Here is a 20,898-nt window from a genome sequence, read left to right as displayed (position 1 = left end):
ACCATAATTGCATATCTGCCGTCATGTAGGAGGGTTTGAATTAGTGTCCGAGTGTTTAAACCCTAATGCACGAGACATGGCAAGTGAACACCGTAATTACATATCTGCCATCATGAAGGACGGTCCGAATAAGTGTCCGAGTGTTCGATCCCTAATGCATGAGAAATGGCAAATATACACCATAATTACATATCAGCCATCATGAGAGAGGGTCCGAATAAGTGTCCGAGTGTTTAAACCCCAATGCATGAGAAATGGCAAGTGACACCTTAATTACATATCTGCCGTCATACAAGAGGGTCCGAATAAGTGTCCGAGTGTTTAAACTCTAATGCATGAGAAATGGCGAGTAACACCATAATTACATATCGGCCATCATGCAAGAGGGTTTGAATAAGTGCTGGGTCTCTAAACCCTAATGCATGAAAAATGGCAAGTAACGCCATAATTACATATCTGCCATTATGCAAGAGGGTCTGAGTAAGGGTCCGAGTGTTTAAACCCTAATGCATGAGAAATGGCAAGTAAACACCATAATTACATATCTGCCGTGATGCAAGAGGGTCTGAATAAGTGTCCGAGTGTTCGAACCCTAATGCATGAGAAATGGCAAGTAAACACCATAATTACAGATCTGCCATCATGCAAGAGCGTCGGAATTAGTGTCCGAGCGTTTAAACCCTAATGCACGAGAAATGGCAAGCAAGCACCGTAATTACATATCTGCCATCACGTAAGAGGGTCCGAAAATGTGACCGAGTGTTCGAACCCTAATGCAAGAGAAATGGCAAGTAAACACCACAATTACATTTCTGCCATCATGCAAGAGGGTCCGAATAAGTGTCCGAGTGTTCGAACGCTAATGGATGAGAAATGGTAGGCAAACACCATAATTACATATCTGCCATCATGCAAAAGGATCTAAATAAGTGTTCGAGTGTTCGAACCCTAATGCATGAGAAATGGCAAGTAAACACCATAATTACATATCTGCCATCATGCAAAAGGGTCTGAATAAGTGTCCGAGTGCGCGAACCCTAATGGATGAGAAATGGCAGGTAAACACCATAATTACATATCTGCCATCATGCAAGGGGGTCCGAATAAGTGTCTGAGTGTTCGAACCCTAATGCATCATAAATGGCAAGTAAACCCCATAATTGCATATCTGTCGTCAAGCAGGAGGGTCTGGATTAGTGTCCGAGTGTTGGAACCCTAATGCATGAGACATGGCAAGTAAACACCGTAATTACATATCTGCCATCATGAAGGACGGTCCGAATAAGTGTCCGAGTGTTCGAACCCTAATGCATGAGAAATGGCAAATAAGCACCATAATTACATATCTGCCATCATGAAAGAGGGTCCGAATAAGTGTCCGAGTGTTTAAACCCTAATGCATGAGAAATGGGAAGTAACACCACAATTAAATATCTGCCGTCATACAAGAGGGTCTGAATAAGTGTCCGATTGTTCGTACCCTAATGCAGGAGAAATGGCAAATAAACACCATGATTACATATCTGCCATCATGCAAGAGAGTCCGAATAAGTGTCCGAGTGTTTAAACTCTAATGCATGAGAAATGGCAAGTAACACCATAATTACATATCGGCCATCATACAAGAGGGTTCGAATAAGTGCTGGGTGTCTAAACCCTAATGCGTGAGAAATGGCAAGTAACGCCATAATTACATATCTGCCATCATGCAAGCGGGTCTGAATATGTGTCCGAGTGTTTAAACCCTAATGCACGAGAAATGGCAAGTAAACACCATAATTACATATCTGCCGTGATGCAAGAGGGTCTGAGTAAGTGTCCGAGTGTTCAAACCCTAATGCATGAGAAATGGCATGTAAACACCATAATTACATATTTGCCATCATGCAAGAGGGTCGGAATTGGTGTCCGAGTGTTTAAACCCTAATGGACGAGAAATGGCAAGTAAACACCATAATTACATATCTGCCATCACGTAAGAGGGTCCGAAAATGTGTCCGAGTGTTCGAACCCTAATGCAAGAGAAATGGCAAGTAAACACCATAATTACATTTCTACCATCGTGCAAGAGGGTTCGGATAAGTTTCCGAGTGTTTAAACCCTAATGCATCAGAAATGGCAAGTAAACACCATAATTACATATCTACCATCATGCAAGTGTGTCCGAATAAGTGTCCGAGTGTTCGAACCCTAATGCATGAGAAATGGCAAGTAAACACCATAATTACATATCTGCCATGATGCAAGAGGGTCTGAATAAGTGTCCGAGTGTTCAAACCCTAATGGATAAGAAATGCTAGGTAAACACCACAATTACATATCTGCCACCATGCAAGAGGGTCCGATTAAGTGTCCGAGTGTTCGAACCCAAATGCATGAGAAATTGCAAGTAAACACCATGATTACATATCTGCCATCATGTAAGAGGGTCTGAATAAGCGTCTGAGTGTTCGAACCCTAATGGATGAGAAATGGCAAGTAAACACCATAATTAGATATCTGCCATCATAGAAGAGGGTCCGAATAAGTGCTGGGTGTCTAAATCCTAATGCATGAGAAATACCAAGGAAAGACCATTATTACATATTTGCCATCATGCAAGAGGGTCCGAATAAGTGTCCGAGTGTTTAAATCCGAATGCATGAGAGATGGTAAGTAAACACCATAATTACATATCTGCCATCACGCAAGATGGTCCGAATAAGTGCTGGGTGTCTATACCCTAATGCATGAGAAATGACAAGTAAACACCAGAATTACATATCTGTCATCATGCAAGAGGGACCGAATAAGTGTCCGTGTGTTCGAACCCTAATGGATGAGATATGGCAAGTAAACACCATAATTAGATATCTGCGATCATACAAGAGGGTCCGAATAAGTGTCCAAGTGTTCGAACCCTAATGCGTGAGAAATTGCAAGTAAACACCATAATTACATATCGGCCATCATGTAAGATGGTCTGAATAACTGTCCGAGTGTTCGAACACTAATGTATGAGAAATGGCAAGTAAACACCATAAATACGTATCTGCCATCATGCAAGAGGGTCCGAATAAGTGTCCGAGTGTTTAAACCCTAATGCCTGAGAAATGGTAAGTAACACCATAATTACATATCTGCCGTTATGCAAGAGGGTCCGAATAAGTGTCCGAGTGTTCGAACCCTAATGCATGAGAAATGGAAAATAAACACCATAATTATATATCTGCCATCATGCAAGAGGGTCCGAATAAGTGTCCGAGTGTTTAAACCCTAATGCATGAGAAATGGCAAGTAACACCATAATTACATAGCTACCATCATGCAAGAGGGTCTGAATAAGTGCTGGGTGCCTAAATCCTAATGCATGAGAAATTGCAAGTAACACCATAATTACATATCTGCCATCATGCAAGAGGGTTTGAATAAGTGTCCGAGTGTTTAAACCCTAATGCAGGAGAAATGGCAAGTAAACACCATAATTACATATCAACCATCATGCAAGAGGGTCTGAATAAGTGTCCGAATGTTCGAACCCTAATGCATGAGAAATGGCAAGTAAACACCATAATTACATATCTGCCATCATGCAAGAGGGTCGGAATTAGTGTCCTAGTGTTTAAACCCTAATGCACGAGAAATGGCAAGTAAACACCGTAATTACATATCTGCCATCACGGAAGAGGGTCCGAATAAGTGTCCGATTGTTCAAACCCTAATGCAGGAGAAATGGCAAGTAAACACCATAAATACATATCTGCCATCACGCAAGAGGGTCCGAATAAGTGTCCGAGTGTTCGAACCCTAATGGATGAGAAATGGCTGGTAAACACCATAATTACATATCTGCCATCATGCAAGAGGGTCCGAATAAGTGTCCGAGTGTTTGAACCCTAATGCATGAGAAATGGCAAGTAAACACCATAATTACATATCTGCCATAATGTAAGAGGGTCTGAATAAGTGTCCGAGTGTTCGAACCCTAATGTATGAGAAATGGCAAGTAAACACCATAATTACATATCTGCCATCATGCAAGAGGGTCCAAATAAGTACGAGTGTTCGAACCCTAATGCATGAGAAATGGCAAGTAAACACCACAATTACATATCTGTCATCATGTAAGAGGGTCTGAATAAGTGTCCGAGTGTTTAATCCCTAATGCCCGAGAAATGGCAAGTAAATACCATAATTACATATCTGCCATCATGCAGGAGGATCCGAATAAGTGCTTGATGTCTAAACCCTAATGCATGAGAAATGGCAAGTAACACCATAATTACATATCTGCCATCATGCAAGAGGGTCCTAATAGGTGTCCGAGTGTTTAAACCCAAATGCATGAGAAATGGCGACCTCGAACCATGAATATCGAACGAAGCCAGGACGTGCGAGAGGCGGCACCCCACCGAGCAGGTAGATCTGTGTAGCCTCCCACTCGTCCATGTCGGTGTCGAAGGGGATCGGATCAGCCCCCACCCCGATGCCGGTGAGCATCGAGAAATCATAGGGAGTCATCGTCATGTCTCCTGCGACGGAGAGGTGGAATGAATCGGTGGTGTCCCACCACCTGTCCACCAGAGCGGCGAGAAGAGGCCTGCTCGCGGTGAGTCGGGAAAGTCCTCTACAAAAGGCGCCGAAGCCCGCCTGATCGACAATGTGACGGACTGCGTCCGGTAACTCCGTGTTCCAATCCCTGGCGGCAACATTCCCATACCCGCGGACAGTATGGGAATCTCCCTGTTCAAAAGTAAATAGTTGCAAAGCAATACAAAATGTACAGTTTCGAAGAGTATTCAGAATTGGTGGCAATATAGCGTGTGTGCACGTTTTCAGGTTCAAACAAACATCGGGTGCCGGTGTGCCAGCAGGGAACTACAGCATATGATGTGTCAGTGTGTTTGAGTGGTTCAGTACAGATATAGCGTGTGTGCACATGTTCAGATTCAAATAGGTACCAAGTGCCGATATGCTCGTAGTGAACTACAACATGTGATGTACCAGTGTGTAAGTGTGGTTCAGGGCAATGTAGTGTGTGTGCACGTGTTCAGATTCAAACGGATATCGAGTGCAAGTGTATTCACAGTCAACTACAACATATAGTGTATCGGTTTATCCGGGCTAAGCAATTAAAGAGCAGAATCAACTATGGCTGTTAAGTGTTCTACATTGCGAAAAATGAAACGGGGGAGAGCATACCTCGGAAGCGTCATGTGATAAATGTGACTCCGGCTCGCCCAGGAGAAGCTCTGGTGGCACACCTCTTGCAAAACTCTAGAACTGACGAAGTCCATCAGGAGGAAGCACGTGAATCGTCGGCCGGTAGGTCGCCGGGTCGAACGGGTGGACGCTCAAGGGGAGGAGCTCAGCCTCTGGGTCCATCTCATGATCCGGGGGAGTCCCGCCTCGTAGAATATCATCCGCCATGTCAAAAGTGGTGTGAAAATGGCCAGAAGAGAGAAAATCGGCCTGGAATGCGAAGAGTAAACAAAAAGTCAACCCTGAGAGGGCGAAAAATGGCCGGAAAAGCCGAAATGTGGAAAAGGTACGGAAATCAAGAAAAACTTGGGGGAAACAAACCCCAAGAGGCGGAAATCGAAAAGGAGACACCAAAACGAAGTTTCGATCGGATGAAAGTGTTCGAAACGCGATGAACTTCGCGAATCAAACGATGAAACGGGCGTGAAACGCAAGAAAACGGAGAAGGGAATAGGGGAAAATGCTCTAGAGAGAGAGGGGATGAAATTTTGGCTAAGAGGAAATGAGAAAAATAGGGTTTGAAGCACTATTTCAAAAGACCTGAGGCAAAAAGACCAAACTGTCCCGACTCAGCAACATTTGTCCGGTCGGCCAAATATTTGGCCGGTGAGACGTTTTGATAGCCGGTGGATGGCCGGTGAGCTTCCTACAACCTTGTTTAGGTCATATGTGTAGTTTGGGGCCTTCATTTCTCAAGGCAGTGCAAGAAAAGTGCATTTCCGAAGCTCAACCAGGCCCTGTTTTGACCTCGGACCGCGTCATCTGAGCGTGGCACTCGAATATGTGCAAGGTGTATCCTTTTTGTATCCTTTTGTCTCTTTTAAGATTCGAGAGTCGCCCCGCATGCATTGCTTTACAGTGCTTTGGTATGAACGCGTGTTGAGTTATAGGTCATTATGCTCGCATTGTTATGCATATTTATGGTCTGGCGAGACCTTAAATACGCTCGGTCTAGGAGACCTTAAATCCTCTGAAGGTGCAAGTCCTTCGTTGTTTGTCGTGCCCGAACGACTTTTGATAAGTTGCATTATACATGCATTTCAAGCAACTCGCGTCGTCGCATATTCAAGTTCACATGCATTATCATGCATTTCAAGCGATGCGCGTCGTCGCGCATTCGAGTTCATAAGCGTTTCGAGCGACATGCGTGGTCGCACATTCAAGATCATATGGATTGTCATGCATATCAAAAGACGTACGTTGTCACACATTTGCATCAGCATACATCAACATGCATCATTTGCATTACAAAAACAAAAAAACACAATCATGCATTATCATGCATTTTCAAAAGAAAAACAAAAAAAAGAGAGCAACATGCATTGCCATGCATTTTCCCTTTCATGCACTTTTCATGCATTTCAAAAAAAAAAAAAACAAAAATAAATAGTGCGTATGTCATGCATTTCATTGTAATATATTGCACATGTCATGCATTTCACTGTGAATATATCCATTCCACTACATATTGTATATATTGCATTGTAGCTTGCATGCATTCACTGCATCACTTCCACCTAGGGTTTGCGCCTTTCCTTGTTGAGCTTGGTCTGGTATGTGCTCATACTTTTTACGTCTATACACTCATAGTTCTGTATGACCATTCTATGTTAGACGTGGTTCATTTGTGTCCATGCTCTTCCTAGGCAAGATACAGTTTGGCCCGCGTGCCTTATCCACTGTATCCGTTCTGTCCACTGCATATTGTCTATATTGCATTGTAGATTGCGTGCATTCCCTACATCACCTTCATCTATGGCTTGCGCCTTTCCTTGTTGAGCTTGGTCTCGTATGTGCCCATACTTTTCATGTCGAAGCATAGTTCTGCATGTGTACGCGCCTATTCCACGCGGGTATGTTGGTTTGAGGGTTGCGACACCTTTTCTGTGTTGGACATGGCTTGTACGTGTACATGCCTTTCCTAGGCAAGATACGGTTTGGCCCGCGCGCCATATCCATTGTATATATTTTACATTGTAGTGTAATTCATTGCGTCCAGCATTAGGATCATTGTTCTTCCGTTAGCGGGTCATTTCCCCACTTATGTCATTCCACCCAATTACTTGTTCTTGTGTCCGTCTACATCACTCATAGTTCTGCATGTGTACGCGCCTATTCCACGTTGGTATGTTGGTTTGAGGGTTGCGGCACCTTTTCTATGGTAGACGGACTTTGCATCTCCATCAATCTATTTGACATTTGTATGGTTTTGAACCGCTCATGATTTGATCATGATTCAATTGCATTGTATTTTCATTGGCATTATTATACATAGTTTTGTATATATTACATATCATTTTGCATTCATTTTGCATGTTGTGCATATTGCTAACGGTATCTGTACCTGTTAAGTTTTCTTTCTCTTTCAGGCACGATATTGTATGTACGGTTCATTTGAAGTTGGTGCAACCAGATGAACCGCGCAGGTATTGTATTCTTCGAATGAGACGTATCGAGAATTGCGTAATTCTCTTACATCCTTTCTGCATTGTAGTGTAGTTGGATTCGTGCTTGCTGGCTTAAAACTGTTGTATGTTATGCTTCGTTACAGCTTTCTTTGCATGATCATAAGTTATGTTTGGCTTCTTGCATTGTCAGTAGCATTTTGCCCCTGCCCTTGGGCGCATATCTTTATTGTCTTGCATGCTTTGTCTAAGTCTTCGGCCTTGTCAATAATGGGTCGTCTCTGGGCTTTGACACTCACTCCCGTCATTCTTATGACTTTCGAGTTCTGTCAAAGAGGGGCAACTGTACTAATGCATGAGAAATGGCAAGTAAACACCATAATTACATATCTGCCATCACGCAAGAGGGTCCGAATAAGTGTCCGAGTGTTCGAATCCCAATGCCCGTGAAATGGCAACTAAACACCATAATTACATATCTGCCATCATGCAAGAGGGTCCGAATAAGTGTCCGAGTCTTCGAATCCTAATGCTCGAGAAATGGCAAGTAAACACCATAATTACATATCTGCCATCATGCAAGAGGGTCTGATTAAGTGTAATAACCCGACCCTCGTACATGATTTCTTAAATGCTTACTGTGTAGTTCCGTGAAAAATTATGATTAAGGAAGTGAAATCCATGTCTATGAAGGTCTATCTGTCTCACAAGGAAACTATCTGTCACCATCAACGCGTTTAAATTAGAAATTGGAAGCCTTAACAGCTTAATTAGCTGAAATTGATTATATATCCGTAATCAGCATAATTTTAGATAATATTAAGCATGTTCGTGAAATTTTAATTTTGGAATGATTAAACGATCCATTTTTGTCTTATATGCCTTACTTATGCCTTACTTATATATATATATATATATATATATATCTAAGCCTTTAGGAGCCTTGATCATAAACAAACAAACGTGAATACCATTTTTGGGGGAAAAGAGGAGAAATCGGGGGGAGAAGGGATTCCACAAGGAAGCTTGGCAAAATTGTTAGAGGTGTAGGATTGAATTCAAGGTAAGCTCAAATCCTTCTTGCTATGGCCACTTAGAGTTTGTATTGATGTGTATGTTTGATTCATGTCTAATTCATGCATGAATGATGAGGGTTTCTCTTACTTGGTTGCTTAGGCATCTAGATTTGGGTGTGGTATGAAAGTATACTTCAATCTATGGTTTTCTATCATCACTTCATGGAATTATGTATATATCATGTGTTATGTTTCAAAGATATGGAAGAACTTGAATTCAAGAGTGGAATTAGAGAGGGAGATGACTTTTTAAAGCTCCTAATCTTGCTTAATTTATGATACTCAAGGTAGAATTCATGTTATAGTGAAGTTAGGTGAGTATACTGCATTAACCTAACCTTGGGTTGCATGTAAAAATGGAATGAATACCTGGTTGGGACTCGAATGCAGGTCCAGAATTTCAGAAAATTCGCTTGGTCCGCTCGAGCGTAGGAAAGCCCGCTCGAGCGGGAAAAACCACCTCTCAGCAGTTTTGTGCAATTTACAGTCCGCTCGAGCGGCCAAAGTTACGCTCGAGCGGAGGACTCATTTTCAGGAAAAATTAAATGTTTGTTCAGCTTTGAGTGCTTGTTTCTCTGGTATTTTTAGAATGTTTTACAGATGATTTTAAAGTGGTTGTAAGCATGCAAGGTGTAAAACTCAGGAAATGCTTTATAAAAAAGAGAGACTAATGTATTACTTGTGTGCAGGGCACATTCCAGAAGGAAGCAACACGCCATCTCAACACTGTGAGTAGTGGTACTTATGTTATGTTATGCAATCATGTTAATGTCTCAAGCATGTAATGCTCTTATGCATGTTTAAGAAATGTTAATGTTATATGTAAAGAAAAGCATTTACAAGGGCTATATGCCATTTTCAAGGGCCGTGTGCCACAAGTTTCAAGTACATTTTCAAGGGCCATGTGCCACAAGTTTCAAGTGTAATACAAGGGCCTCGTGCCATATGTTCAAGGGCCTCGTGCCATATGTACAAGGGCCTCGTGCCATATGTTCAAGGGCCTCGTGCCATATGTTCAAGGGCTTCGTGCCATCATGTTTCAAGGGCTTATAGCCACAAGCTTATGTCACGGGAATAGGCCTAGGGCCATTATGAGCTAAATGCAGAATCAGACAAATCATGTGCATGCTACATCTTTTTATGTATTGATGTATTTAAGCTTCAAGTCAGACGTCTTTCATTATGTATTACTACTCATTGAGCTCGGCTCACTCTCTATTATGTCTATTTCTGTAGGTTATCAGTCAGGGGGTCAGTCCTAACTTTGACGCTGTCCCTTTTGACAACCTTTACATGTTCAGGCACCATACCAGGCCATTTATTTTTGTGAAGCTGCTAAGATATGGGTCTGTTTTTGAGAGCCACCTATGGATGTTGTACTTAACTTTATATCCCTTTTGTTATGTCCAATTATCGGGCTAGGACTGTAAATGTATATGTTATACACGATATCCAAGGATATAGTTTTAAACTTTATCCGCTTTTGATGATGTATGTAATGCATGAGATTCTGGCATATTAGAAATAGCTCAATGGAGTATGCATGTATTTTTGTTATATTAATATTTTATGCTTCCGATAAGGCCCCGTACGGTGTGTACACCAGTTTTTATGACAGGTCTTGATTAGGTCATGCCTAAACCTTTAGGGGCAGGTGTAGGGCGTGACATTAAGTGTCCGACAGTTAAACCCTTATGCATGAGAAATGACAAGTAAACACCATGATTACATCTCAGCTATCACACAAGAGAGTCCGAATAAGTGTCTGAGTGTTCGAATCCTAATGCTCGAGAAATGGCAAGTAAACACTATAATTACATATCTGCCATCATGCAAGAGGGTCCGAATAAGTTTCCTAGTTTTTAAACCCTAATGCATGAGAAACGGAAAGTAAACACCATAATTACATATCTGTCATCAGGCAAGAGGGTCCGAATAAGTGTCCGAGTGTTTAAACCGTAATACATGAGAAATGGCAAATAAACACCATAATTACATATTTGCCATCATGCAAGAGGGTCCGAATAAGTGTCCGAGTGTTTAAACCCTAATGCTTTGAGAATGGCAACTAAACATCATAATTACATATCTGCCATCATGCAAGAGGGTCCGAATAAGTGTACGAGTGTTCGAATCCTAATGCTCGAGAAATGGCAAGTAAACAGCATATTTACATATCTGCCATCATGCAAGAGGGTCCGAATAAGTGTCCGAGTGTCTAAACCCCAATGCATGAGAAATGGCAAGTAAACACCACAATTACATATCTGCTATCATGCAAGACGATCCGAATAAGTGTCCGAGTGTTTAAACCCTAATGCATGAGAAATGACAAATAAACACCATAATTACATATCTGCCATCATGCAAGAGGGTCCGAATAAATGTCCGAGTGTTTAAACCCTAATGCATGAGAAATGCCAAGTAAACACCATAATTACATATCTTCCATCATGCAGGAGGGTCCGAATATGTGTCCGAGTGTTTGAACCCTAATGCATGAGAAATGGCAAGTAAACACCATAATTACACATTTGCCGTCACGCAAGAGGATCCGAATGAGTGTCCGAATTTTTGAACCCTAATGCTCGAGAAATGGCAAGTAAACAGCATAATTACATTTCTGCCATCATGCAAGAGGGTCTGATTAAGTGTCCGACAGTTAAACCCTAATGCATGAGAAATGGGAAGTAAACACCATAATTACATATCAGCTATCACGCAAGAGGGTCCGAATAAGTGTCCGAGTGTTCAAATCCTAATGCTCGAGAAATGGCAACTAAACACTATAATTACATATCTGCCATCATGCAAGAGGGTCCGAATAAGTTTCCTAGTTTTTAAACCCTAATGCATGAGAAATGGCAAGTAAACACCATAACTACATATCTGTCATCAGGCAAGGGGGTCCGAATAATTGTCCGGGTGTTTAAACCCTAATACATGAGAAATGGCAAATAAACACCATAATTACATATTTGCCATCATGCAAGAGGGTCCGAATAAGTGTCCGAGTGTTTAAACCCTAATGTTTTGAGAAATGGCAAGTAAACACCACAATTACATATTTGCCATCATGTAAGAGGGTCCGAATGTTCGAATCCTAATGCTCGACAAATGGCAAGTAAATAGCATAATTACATATCTGCCAACATGTAAGAGGGCCCGAATAAGTGACCGAGTGTTTAAACCCTAATGCCTGAGAAATGGCAAGTAAACTCCATAATTACATATCTGTCATCATGTAAGTGGGTCTGAATAACTGTCCGAGTGTTCGAATCCTAATGCTCGAGAAATGGCAAGTAAATACCATAATTACATATCTAGCATCATGCAAGAGGGTCTGAACAAGTGTCCCACTTTTTAAACCCTAATGCATGAGAAATGACAAGTAAACACCATAAATACATATCTGCCATAATACAATAGGGTCCGAATAAGTGTCCGACTGTTTAAACCCTAATGCATGAGAAATGGCAACTAAGCACCATAATTACATACCTGCCATCATGCTGGAGGGTCCTGTAGACACCCCATTTTTGACCGACCTTAAGACTCAGACGTCACCGATTGAGTGCTTGGTGATATTACATAATGTGCTCGTTCAGAAGTTTCAGAGTCGCGGCCGTGAGACCTACCTCCGGACTTCCGAACCCTTTTTTGTGCTTTGCCTCGGTTTGCGAACCAGGCTCGGTTTTCACTGTTCCTTTTTCTGAGGGGAGGGAGAGGTCCCGTAGACCATCTCTCAGTAGCCGTAGGCTACATTTTGTGGCCGCAGGCCATTTTGCCCATTCCGGAGTCCGGTTCCCGGTTTTCGGAGCCGTCAGGCCGTGTGCCTCGGTTCGGGACCGCCTAACCATCTCCGTTTGTTTTCATTTTTGGCATACTTCCTTTCTACTCCCTTTTGAGGGACACTGGGGTCTGAGAAACCCACTTCGTGGCCGAATGCCACTTTCGGTGCTTAACAGCCCATTTTCGGGACCTCGAACTGCGCGTTTTGGCCCCCGAACATTCGTTTTGCAACGGTTTTCGTTCATTTTTGGCAGGTACCTCTGTTTTATCACCGGGAAGGTCACTGAAGGATGGGAGGCCAGTAATTGTTGCAGCAACCAGTTATATATCCTCTGACGCCCTCCGACGCCCGTTTTTCACACTTCCGGGCTAATGTTGAACACCTTGGGGCCACATTCTTGAACTTTTAACCACATATTTGTGATGTACACACTTGGGAGGATCCTAAAAGTTGGTGGCCGGCCAGTAATTCCACCTGACCCTTTTGAACCCCTCCTTCCGGGCTAATGTTGAACACCTTGGGGCCACATTCTTGAACTTTCAACCACATATTTGTGATGTACACACTTGGGAGGATCCTAAAAGTTGGTGGCCGGCCAGTAATTCCACCTGACCCTTTTGAACCCCTCCTTCCGGGCTAATGTTGAACACCTTGGGGCCACATTCTTGAACTTTCAACCACATATTTGTGATGTACACACTTGGGAGGATCCTAAAAGTTGGTGGCCGGCCAGTAATTCCACCTGACCCTTTTGAACCCCTCTTTCCGAGCTAATGTTGAACACCCTTGAGCCACTTTCTTAGACTTTTAACCACAGGGTTGTGTTGAGGACACATGGGAGGACACCATCATGTGGTGGCCGGCCACTAAAACAGCTTGACCCTTTTGACCCCTAGCCGGCCGGCTAGGGGATGTGGCCGGCCGGCCATCTGCAACAAAAATACTTGGCCGGCCATGATCCTCACACTGTTCACTTTACAGCTGTATAGCTTTATCCCCCGGAAAATATCTGTATCCGGGGGATATTTTGTGGAGGAAAGTTTGCCTCCTTTTTCCCCCACCTTTACACCTTCTTTTGTTCCATATAACCAAGGGCCAACACTTATTTTTGGGGTTAGAAAAAATTGCTTCCAAGTCTTGCATTGCTTCCCCTCTCCTTCTCTCATTTCTACCCTAAAACATTCAAGTTCCACACTTCATTCCTTCATCACCACCAAGCACCACCATCACCACTTCATTTCCAGCAACAAGGAGGGCTTCTCAAAGGCTAAAGGTGCTGCAACTTGGTCCAAGAAGCAACAAAAGACTTGTCTCCAAGGGTGAGTTGCCATTTCCCCTTTTTTGAGCTTTTCTTTGCAACATTTCTTAGCCATCTATGATTTTTGCTTTGAGCTCCGGCCATAACTGAAAGTGGCCTTATTTTGAGCTCATTTTCATGTCTCATTAAGGGCTCAACCCTGTTTGAGCCCTCCATCTTGCACTTTCTTCATTATCCCTCTAAAATGTCATTTTTTGCATTATATTTTTAGCTTGTGTGTGATTTGTTTTGGAGCATGTTGTAACCTGATAATAGGCTTATTTTGAGCCCCTCTTCAACATTGAAGAAGGGCTCAACACTGTTTGGGACTTCCATGTTGTACTTGCCTTTATACTCCCTTTTTGGTCCCATTTTTGCATGCTTTGGCAGCCTATTGTGCTTTGGTTTTTGGCCATTTTACAGCACTGAAAATAGTCTCATTTTGGTCCATTCTTCATGTTTCATTTAGGGCCTTTCATGGTTTGGGACCTCCATATGCCACTTCATGTTATATCTCTCTTTTGGTCCCCATTCTTGCATGTTTTGTTAGCCTATCATGCTTTTGTTTTTGGCCATTTTATATTTCTGAAAATAGTCTTATTTTGGTCCATTCTTCATGTTTCATTAAGGGTCTTTGGCCGTTTGTGGAATATTTTGTATACTTTGTGTTATAGCCTCTTTTGAGCCTCATTTTGCATTGCATTTATAGCATGTTTTTATACTGTTTTGGAGTTTTTATAGTTCTGTAAATATGCATATTTTTGGTCCCTCTTCAATGTTGTAGAAGGGAATTTTTCAGTTTGGGCTTTGCATATACCACTTGCCTCTTTGGCCACCTTTTGGCCCTTTTTCTTGGATAGGAGTGAAGCCATACCTGTGTTTGTTTTTGGGGTTTTTACAGTTCTGGAAAACATCATATTTTGGGCTCCTCTTCAATGTTGTTGAAGGGTTCTAACTCATTTGGAGTTAGCAGTTGTGAGTTGCTTCATAATCTCATGTTAGGGCCATTTTCGCATGCTAATTTTGCCCTATCTTTGCTTGCTGTTTGGCCATGATTTGTACTGTAAAAATGCTTAGTTTGAGGTTGCCTTGCTTCTGTCTTTTCATTCCATGTACCAATTATGCATGCTTTGTATAGCTGTAGTTCATTCTATGCGCCTAATTTTGCATTTCGGGAGAGATTCCATGCATCGGGTGTGTTTTCGCCTCATTTCGGGGCTGTTTTCCCCTACTTTTCATTGCTGAAAATCCATTAGCATGTTTGCATATCATTTTCCATGCCATTGCATTGCGTATGCCATCGCCTCGGTTTGCGTGCCCCGTGTGCACGCATTTCGAGGCACTTCATTTTCATCTATCGGCCTCTTATGTGAGTGTGGCTGAGGCTCTCTCATATTAGTATAAGTCCATGTTGCATTCTATATGCCATTTCCATGCATTTGCATTGCATATACCATTGCCTCGGTTTGTGTGCCCGTGTGCACACATTCCGAGGCACTTCATTTTCATTTATCGGCCTCTTATGTGAGTGTGGCTGAGTCTCTCTCTCATGTTGGTATAAGTCCATATCATATTTTCATGTCATTTGCATTGCGTATGTCATTTTCTCGGTTTGCGTGCCCGTGTGCACACATTTCGAGGCATCTCATTTTTACAGCATAGTGCATACTAGGTTGTATCTTAGATCGCATTCTATCATTTTCTCGGTTTGCGTGCCTGTGTGCACGCATTTCGAGGCATCTCATTTTCATAGCATTGTGCATACTAGGCTGTATCTTAGTTGCATTCATGCATATCATGCATATTGCATCGCGTTCGGGATAGGAGTTAGCCCGGGCACGGGAAACGAGATGCGTTTCGTACTCCGAGTGACGGAACGTGTCTCAATTCCCAGTCACCGACACTCCGGATTACCCATGATGGAGTTAGGTTCTTGTTGTGTTTATACGTGCATTCATTCTATATTGAGTTGCACATTTCGACTCCTCTGCCATCATGCATCGATATGCGTGATTGATGGCACGAGGATCGAGGCATGCATATATCTGTGAAAATACATTGCTATGCCCCTTTCCTGCTCTCTGTTGCAGCAAATGAAGAATCAGCAACTTTTCGGAGCTTGGCATGCTTTTCAAGAATAACTGCTAAACAGAGGCTAATTGGGGCATCCCGGTGGATTTCCGCGCAAGACAACCCGGACATGCATCATCCATCAGAAGCAAGGCAGTCCCTGGCTTGTACGCCAGTTTTACAGCTTTCTTAGTTAATTTGCTAAATTAATTAGGAATTTGTATATTATTTGGACTGTAATATTCTTTTATTCGGACCCTCTGCGCGAGGGCATAATTGTAATAAGTGTGCGTGAGTGTGTTGTATGTCTTCCAACCCCACGTCTTTCTCCCTTTTATTTACCTGCTTATGATGGTTAGATTTGGGCATGTTTAAATTAGCATACAGTATGACAGCATGTTTGCATCATTCATCTGTATTGCATGCACCGGGCTCGGCGCATCATACTAACTGCATTGTACTTTCAATTCCAAATTGAATACATGATAGTTGTAGCATTTCATATGCCATGTTTAGAATAGCCGAGCCTGCTATAGTTGCATTTTGCATGTGTTGCATTAGGCATTTCTGTATACTTAGGATCATGCATGATTTCTAATACAATTTTTGTTTTGGCTTGGAGTACTCGGTAAGCTTTATGCTTTAGCATCCTTGCATGCGTGTGAGTGACTGCCATGATAGCATGCTTACCATGAGGCTATGTGCTTACATGATATATCTGCCTGAATGCCTGTGGGTGAAGGTTGGGTTACTTAAATTGGAATAAATCATCAAATGCTTCAAGCCTACCTGCGGGTAGCAAACCATTTTCAAAAAGCGAACATGAAATGTTTTGTTCCAATTCAGGCGATCCAGTCTATACTTGTATGCTGTGTACATCACATAGTAACCTAGGCTAATAACCGGAATAAGAACATACAATGTTTTCAAAAATAGATATCATGGTTAGTAGAGGCCGATCTTTGATCGGGCGAGCGGGGGTGCTCACGAAGTGACCTTCCCCAATCGTACCCAAGTTCCCGAGCCGAGGCAACTTTGGTGATGACGGACACGTGGCCTTTGGCACCGAGTCAGGGTTTCCTAAATTTCCCATTAAAAAAACATTTAGGTGGCGACTCTGTATCTGGCAAAGCAGTCCATGTTTGGCACTTCTTTCAAAAAATCTGTTTTCTCAAAACGATTTGCCGGATTTGGACTCTTTGGTTCAGACTTAGAACCGTGACCACAAATCGAGTCCGAGCTGTAGCGAGGTCCCCCGCGGGCTTGTTACTGTTTCTGGCGACTCTGCTGGGGAGTTAGAGAACTTGACTCGAACTCATGATATCGGTTTTTGACTACACTTGCGTGTTTCTTTGCATTGCATTTGCATTGGTGCGCCTAGGACACCGTGTTTGCCATCTGCTATTCCTGAACGGTTTACCGGAGGCTTGTCTTGTCAAGGCATGACCATAAGGCTGACCGGTTGTGGGCTCTGCCAGTGTGGGAACACAAACCCCAGTTTTACCGGGGCACCCTCTTTGACCATTCGACCTAGTGCATATTCGGATCCATAGTGACCATTCCAAACTAGGACAGGTTGCTTACCCGTTTATAGGTTGTTTGAAACCACTCTGTGCGTAGTGAAACCCTAGCTCCTGACAAAATAGGACAGGGAAACCCTACCCCAACATAGGGGTGTTTTGGCTCTCACTTATCTGTTATGTGCTTTAGAGTGCGTCTCTACAGGAATGCATGTATCAGTATATGAGTTTGGGCATCAAGCCTGCGGGCATCAGTTCAGTATACGAGTTTGGGCATCAGGCCTGCGGGCATCATTTCAGTATTATGGGTATCAGGCCTGCGAGCATCAGCCAGTATTTGAGAATTAGTTTTCTGCGGATATCAGAATCTGTTTTAGGGGACAGTGATACAGGGATAATAATCAGTGTTTGAGGACAGTGTGTATTCAGCTTATCAACTGTGTGTTGTTATGCCCGGCTGTGTGTCATGCATTTTATTTTAAGCTGTTATGCTGTCCGTTTATCTGTTTATTTATTTCCTTTTCGCTTTATTTATCTTTTGCTAGGTTAGTTCTAGCACAATTGCTTCCAACCCAGCAGGCATTCCCCAAGCACTTTGGACACGAGGTCGTCGACTCAATCGATCTGAGGATCTAATCGACGGACAGCCAGTGTTCCATTCTCTACCCCCTGTTACCAGAAGAAAGCAGAAAAAGCGCAGTGTATCTGAACAGAGATCACCAGAACAGTGGTTTCCCCCATCAGTGGACAGTCGGATTGAGATCCCCATTGAGACAGATCTGCCAGTAGTTCAGATAGATCAAAACAGTATGGCAACGCCAACAGGAGTTGAGGAGATGGTGCGCCAAATGCAAGAAACCATGCGGGCCATGCAGCAGGATGCCGTTCGCCGAGATGAAATCGCCAAGCAACAGGCCGAGATTATGACCCAGCAGGCTGAGCTGATTACCCGACTGCAACAGCAGAATGCTGCATCTGCTTCACATGAAGTCCCTCCTCCGGCAGGGGCTCCATTACCTGAGCAGGCACCTACTGTTCAGAACGCCCCACCAAATGCCCAGAATGCCCTGTCGAATATCCAAAACTTCCAAGAGGACACGAATCTTCCAATGGGGCCAGCTCCGCCCCCGCTTCCACCACAACTTTCCAAGGTCCATGCACTCAATCGCCCCGACTCTCCCTTCGAGTTCGAGGTTGATCATACAGCTCTGAAATTGAGCAAACTTGAGAAGCTCTTCAAGAAATCCCAAGGGGTCAAGGCTATGCCGGATATCGAAGACGGATATACCGAGGAGGCCGTGACACTCCCCGATAGGTTGAAAATGCCACAAATCGACCGCTTTGACGGGTCCGGCGACCCCATGGTCCATCTCCGACTGTTCGCAGACATCTTGCGGCCAATGGGCCTAACAAGACCACAGAAGCTTTCACTATTCGGCCGAACCTTGTCGGGTGTGGCCGCCCACTGGTACGCAAAGTTAGAGGATGAAGTGAAGAAGAATTGGGATGAAATGGCTGAGGCCTTTGTCGCGCAATATTCGTACAACACTCAGATCGAGATTACAACTCGTGATCTTGAAACGACAAGGTAAGAGCCCAAGGAAACTTTCTCGGACTTTGTAATCCGATGGAGGGCAAAGGCATCAATGATGACCCTAAGGCCCACGGATAAGGATCAAATCCGGATGATTGTGCGCAATCTCCACCCAAAGTTGATGCAGAGAATGATTGTAATCCCCTTTCCTACTTTCTCAGATTTACATGAGATGGGGGTGCAAATCGAAGATGCAATGAAACAAGGTCTGTTTGACCACGAGAGGGAACAACCGAGGAGGACTTTCAACCGTAACAACAATGCGGGCCTGAGTGGCGCTGCAAATACAAGAGCCTCGGAAGTCAGTATGGTCACCACCACTCCCCCTCCCCCTCCAAGGCCCATGGCTGTAACACCCTTCTCCGGCGCATCCGGAAGCAACACACAAACCAACAGATTCCAACCGCGAGGCCAAAGAACCTTTACCCTACTATATATGCCCCTGTCCAAAGCTCTAGGGGTATTGATCAGGAAAAAGCATTTGAAACCCCTGGAGCCAAAGCCACTACCGAATCCACTCCCTCCCTCTCATGACCCAGCAAAGTACTGTGCGTATCACCAACAACACAGTCACGACACTGACCGTTGTTACAGATTGCGTCATGAGATCCAGGATCTTATTGACAAGCAGGTGATCGCGCCTCCTGATAAACCCAATGCCACAACCAACCCTCTCCCACCACATAACCAAGCTCCTCCTCCCAATAGAATCAATTTTATCCAAACTGGGGTCGCATCTTACGATCCTAGCATCTATATTACGCCCACCCACCTACCCAAGCCGGAGGTGCTCCTCCCCGATTGCACTGACTTCTTGTGCATGGTGGACATCTCCAAAACCCAACCAGAACCGATGGTGGTGACCGTCGAAGACGGGGCAGGGCAGATTTCAGGAGAGAATGAGATTGTTGAATCTGGGACTGGAGTTTTGCTGGGGGAGCCTATGATCCAAGCGAGTACATCCTATCAACGAGCCAAATTGGGCTAGGTATAGAATTGCCAGAGACAGGAGAGCTATGCATGATCCGGGGGGATGGATCTGGGCTATGGGCAGATGATCTGACAGCCGTAGAGGAGGACTTTGCCAACTTGCAATTTTTCGATGACCAGGAACCGGGGGATGCGTCAATCAACTGGTTCAACTGTGAGGAATCGGCAGAGGCCACTGGATGGCTCGAGGATCAACCAGATGAAGTGGGGGAAGCCCAACCAGAACAGAGCCCGGCAGGGGCAGGAGTATCAGCTGTGGCCGGAATGGCCGGAAGTCAAGTTGTATTGCCGGAGAGCGCTGGCGCTAAGAATTTCGCTCGAGACTTGGGCATTATGGATACAGGAATTGTTGAACAACCAGCTGTACTGAGGCAGCTGGAACAAGAAAAGTTTGAGGAGGCTGAGAGAATTAGGAAAGCTAAAGGCCCTGAGGGGACTGAAAGTGCTGTGTGCACAAAGATAGAGAATGCTGCGAGCATGTGGACAGGAAGTACTGCAAGTGCAACTAAACCGGAGCCAGACAGGTGTCTGTTGGCTGCCGACGGAATGTGGTGGGAAGACGATGACTTATGTCTTGCCCACACGGACGAAGACTGGGGAAATAATCAACCGGATGACACTTGGTACCTCGATGAGGTTGATCATATGACGAGAAGTGGACGGTACTTCAAACCCCCACACTTGGACCAACCCGAGGCATCCGGGAAGGATAGAGAAGCGGAGAAACAAAAGGAGAAGCAGATTGAAGAGGAAGCTGTGCTGAAACAGTTAAAAAAGATACAAGCAGACATCTCCATCTGGGGACTGCTAATGGCATCACGAGTACATAGAGAAGCTGTCCTGTCTGCTATGGACAAGTCCAAACTCTCCATAGATACCACGCCTGAACAGCTGGTTGGGCTGGTTTTTCCG

This window comes from Camellia sinensis, chromosome 12 (assembly GCF_055761805.1).
Source record: "Camellia sinensis isolate YWXY chromosome 12, ASM5576180v1, whole genome shotgun sequence".
Taxonomy (NCBI): domain Eukaryota; kingdom Viridiplantae; phylum Streptophyta; class Magnoliopsida; order Ericales; family Theaceae; genus Camellia; species Camellia sinensis.
Note: the sequence above shows the minus strand (reverse complement) of the source record.